This window comes from Spinacia oleracea, chromosome 3, assembly GCF_020520425.1.
Source record: "Spinacia oleracea cultivar Varoflay chromosome 3, BTI_SOV_V1, whole genome shotgun sequence".
NCBI lineage: Eukaryota > Viridiplantae > Streptophyta > Magnoliopsida > Caryophyllales > Amaranthaceae > Spinacia > Spinacia oleracea.
In genome coordinates, this window is record NC_079489.1 from 88,898,548 (window position 1) to 88,903,727 (window position 5,180).

Consider the following 5,180-nt stretch of genomic DNA (forward strand, 5'->3'; position numbering starts at 1 on the left):
TGGTGTGGGGATCTCTCAACATACACCCGCAAGGTAGAGATTGAGGGTTCGGGGGACTGTAACTACCGAGAGGAGTACTCGCTCATCGATAACTCCAGAGGCAGGATATCCTTACTAGCTCAGCATAAATAATTGAAGGGACATGCGTTAACTATTAAACTAATCTGAGTTGATTTTAGCAATATGCAACATATAGTACTAGATCAAGCGCGATTATCTGATTTAGATTGTTTTAAGGGACCTAGCATGCTAATCCAATTTCCCAACATATTATCTTTATTAGGCGTGATAGAACAATCAGATTTGATTAGTTTAACAGTTTATAAAAAGGGCGAGGAAAGCAATTAAACCATAGAAAAGGGACACATTACGACGCACCCTTGAGAGGTGCGTCACGGTTCTCAGAAAACTAACCACTTTGACTTTGCTATTTCTCCTTTTTTAACGAATCTCAAGGTACGGGACAGGATACGTTCTGTTTGATTTATGGATCGATTGCGACAGAACGCGTGATCAATTTCGCAGCGTGAGGCTTAGGCTTAGGGGTTGGAGTCAATACTCAGAATAATAATTGTGTGTTGTTCTTTTTTCACGTCGAACTTGGGCTATATTTATAGAAAAGAGTTCGTGGAAAGATAGAATTGTAGAACTCTAATCCACGAGGAATTAGGAAAGAACACGTCCCAGGTATTTTCAGCGCCCAGGCTTGGGCGCCGAAGATTTCGGCGCCCAGAACCAGGCGTTGAAAATAGGGTCTGGGCTGTTTTCTTAGTCAGATTCGGATTCCTAAAATCCGGAGTGTTTGAGACTTAATTGAGTCTTTTAGTGCGTATTAACCTTATGACGGAATGCGTCTGGGCCCGTTACGAACTCTAGGCTCGTTAGGATTTTAATTAATACGTAACTCTTACTTTCGCATCATATTAGGAATAGGATTCTCTCGCAATTTCTATCTCATTTAGGATTTATGTTGGAGTGCAACACCTAATTCTGACAAGTTTCTATCTTTTATGACTTGCCACTTTTAACAACTACCCATTACGGCAGTTACTATTTTTAGCTGGTTTCCATAAATAGCAGGTTTCTATAAATAGCAGGTTTCGGGTGAAATGAAAAGGGTGATTGAGATTCGTTATTTTATAGGAGATGCGTTGTCAAGTGGAGATTTATGTTTTCGTAATCGAACCTTCCCTTTCGGGAATGGGACTAAAGGGAAGGGGACAAAAGTAGGTGTGTACACAAGGTGAGCGTAGAATTGGTAATTCATAATTTTGACGACACCTTAAGATTTGGCTAAGCCAATTGAGGGTCAAATGAGAGCAAAAAGTTGATGTAAAACAAAAATTGCAAAATCAGAACTACACTCACACTGGTTTCTCGTACAAACAGTGAAATTGCTACTAAAAGAATCGAATTTACGACTACTAAGTATATAAAAAGGATTTAGCGCGAACTTCATCTGGTTTCTATCATATTTCTACCCTCAGGTTCGCAAATTTTTCTCCAACATCTGATGATAATGAGGAACGGTATGAATCCCCAAGGCGAATTTGCTGCAATGCAGTATGCGTAGTAGTAGAAGGGACTCACGGCAAAATGGTTCCCTTCCAATATTGTTGTGATGTAATATATCAGGAGACCATAGAACTGCCCCAGAGATATTGTCAGCTGAAGAACATGCCTATATGATTTCTGGGTTGCTATAGCATACCTGCATGAATTACATAAGAGATTTTAACCATGTTTAGCGTCATATGTTATTAGGGATGGTCAACGAGACGAGCCAGGTCGGGTGGGCCATGGGTTGGGGAGATGGACACTGGACATACTGTAGGTCAAGGTGGGTTTGGTGGTGGGTTGTGTTGGGGAAAATGAACACATTATGTGATGGGCTGTGGTGGTTTGTGCGGGTCAAGTGGGTTTGATGGGTTTTTACGAGTTTTGGGGGCAAGCTAGTGTGAATAGTGTGGTTACAGTGGGTGGGTCAGGTGGGTCTGAATGGGTCATATGCGTTTGCTCGATTACTTTAGTGTAAAAAAAATTACAAAATTAATATGAACTTAAATGATGATTTGGCAATAGCCGCAATAAAATGGTAGCCACCACAATACAATAAATCTTAACCGTGAAATAAAATTGACTAATCTAAACCATTGATTTTGCAGACTTTTTAATTTAATACTAGTATGAATCATTTTATAATTAAATAAGTTTTTCAAAATAAAAATAAATGAAATCCAAGATCTACAACAGTTTCCAAAAAATGAACAAAATGTATGAAACTCTTCAACTCCATTCTTGATGTTCTTGAGAGAAACAAATTGAGAAAAAAAAATTGATGTTACGGTTATGCCTTACAAATTTGGGTGGATTCATTTAAACAAGTGTCTGAAATTCTTGGGTTTCAATTTTATTTTTATTTTTTTTATTTGAGGATTCTGATTTCATAGCTTTAACAACACTAGGCAACCACAATACATTATCTAGCAAGAACTCCGTATTAAACAAGAGGACCTGCATTTTCACTGTGACTTGATAAAATCCTACAAAGCAAAACCATGAAAGTGTGCGAAAAAGGTGATAGAGTTCATTTGTATGTTCTCAAACTCGGAAAATAGATGAAGAGAGATAAAATAACAAAATAAAAAATGAACGTTGGAATCAAATTAGGAAAATTTAGTTGTAGCCATAATCGAATTATGAAGAGCAGTAGATGAACTTTTTTTATTTTTTTACGAAGAACAAAAAAAACTGATGAAGAGATATAAAATACTAAAAAAATAAACGTGGAAGATAAAAGTGAATTTTTTATTTTTTTATTTTTATTTTTGCCATCAATTATTATTAACATAAGCAATGGCCCAGATGAGTCAACAATAATGAAGGACTCAGATTTAAAGTATTGTAGACTTGTAGTGGCTACCATTTTATTGTGGCCACTCGAAAACGTACTCACAAATGTAACTAATGTATATTTAAATGTTAAACTATTGTGGAGTCAAAAGAGGCATATCTTGAATCGCCTTTGCTGTATTCTTTCCCTGTGAAACCCGAATTTATTAGAGAAATTGTGAAAATTTGACCCTATATGCCAAGGGGGAAAAACTATCAATATACTGAGTATTACAAATTTCGGCCAAGAAAAATCCAGTGTTGTCGTTGTAGAAATCTGGTGAGAAGACGAAGTATCCTTCAACAATCATGTGCATTAAACTGTTGATACTTGATAGTAAACCAGCATATGAGCAACTTTTCAAGTTTTGTTGCCTTTGGAAACAAACCTGTGTAAAAAATAAAAGGAGAACATGTTCTGAAACCAACATATAAAGCTCTCCAACAGAACATAAATCAAACAATAGGGTGATGATAAAGGTCGCAAGTTACGACAACATTTAGTTGTCGCAATCTTACGTGTCGAGGTTAGCGTCACGTAGGATATTAGTCATCATAATATTTTTACCATCAATGCAAAATTTTTACTATGAAAATATGTAAATAAAGTTATCGATATAAAGAAAGAAATAAATTAGAATATTAAGATTTTCCTACCTTTATTTTAAACATGTATAATAGGATATATAAGTTAAATATTTTAGATTCCAATTTAAATCATGACACATAAGCATGTCATGTCATCATTGTGACACGGCTTAAATGTCGCATGTTGTGACCTTTATCATTTCGCAAACAATAATGTTTATGGATCAATTTCAATATGTTTTGGAACAACGGGAGTATAGAAAATTTGATTCTAATAGTTAATACTAGTGTTGAAGCCCGTGCGATGCCCGGATTTGTAATTTTTCGTACATTTTTGTGTTATTATTTCATCGTATATAAATAGGTGTTTTATAAATTATACCTATAATAGAAAGTTAAAATAGGTCCCTTTTTTAAGTATGTTCTAGAAAAACCGAGTTTTGAAATGGTTAGTTCAATAGTGGTAAAACTCGAGTTAGTTATTCATGTGATCTCAACAAAATCATTACACATATTATAAAATGAATGATTAATGTAATAGTTCATTAATTCTATTGTTGTGGAGGAACAAACCGGTCAAGTTATTTAATCTCTTCCATTTACTATTTACATCAACTTTTTTTATATTTATTTTTAGCAATTGCCTATATAAACTATATTAATCCTTACAACTCTCGTTCAATTTTCTCCAATATACGGAGCCCTTTTTTTCTTTTTAGAATAAAAAACTTTAAAATAACTCTCTATTGTATTTTGCATTTGAGTAACTCCCTATTTGTTGTTCTATCTTAATTTTTTTAAAGGGTTTTTTGTTGAGGGGATAATTTTATCTTTTTCTTTGTTATCCCGTTCAACTCCACCCTTCTTCTTGATTGGTTCCCTTTGAACGATGTAGTTTGCCATTTCTTGACAAAAAGTGTAAGTTTTTCTCACTGTAGCATTTTTTCAAAGAAGCAATACCATTAACTCATTAAGCACATAGCCGAGTGGAGTATCAGGTGCTAGCACATCCTCGAACTTGCCACTAAGAGAACGACTTGTTCCATTTTTGTTTCGGTTGCGCCAAGCAAAGTTCATGGCCTCAAATAACTCTTATCGGATTTATGTGTTTAACAAATTTGCGAATCAGGATCAGTCTATGCCTAAGAAGCCAAATGCGGAGCCACCTACTTGGACGTTAAAGGTAAGAGGGTGGAATATTGGAGGATGGGATTGATCCCGAGCAGCTTGCTGCTATGAAACCAAACCCGATGTACCCAAAGTTCTCTAATTTCTTTAAGAGGGTTACCATTGCTATTTGCCTGTGAAATTCAAGCCTATAGATACTAAGCTATCGAAATTCATCCAAAAAAGAGTGGCTACGTAATTGAAAAAAAATCTAATGCTTATATGTATATATATACATATATACAAGAAGGGAGAAGAGAATTGGGATAAATTTTTGTTGAAATCTATCTTTATTATGTTATCTACAATTTAAATCTATCTTTATTATATATATATATATATATATATATATATATATATATATATATATATATATATATATATATATATTTTGGATTTCCAACACATGACCCTAGTTATCACGGCATTTTTTTGTAGCAGGGTTACACAAATACAAACTCAAAAAATCTTCGCTAAACATGCATGTTAGGTCTTAAATGATGCATCTATTGTAAAACGGATAAAATATATAA

The 5,180-nt window shown here is 34.5% G+C and overlaps 1 pseudogene; it reads right to left on the reverse strand.

Annotated features, from left to right (window-relative positions):
• Nucleotides 1–1,455: 1,455 nt before the first annotated feature.
• Nucleotides 1,456–4,771, reverse strand: LOC130469848 (probable 3-beta-hydroxysteroid-Delta(8),Delta(7)-isomerase; annotated as a pseudogene).
• Between the last annotated feature and the right edge of the window lie 409 nt (nt 4,772–5,180).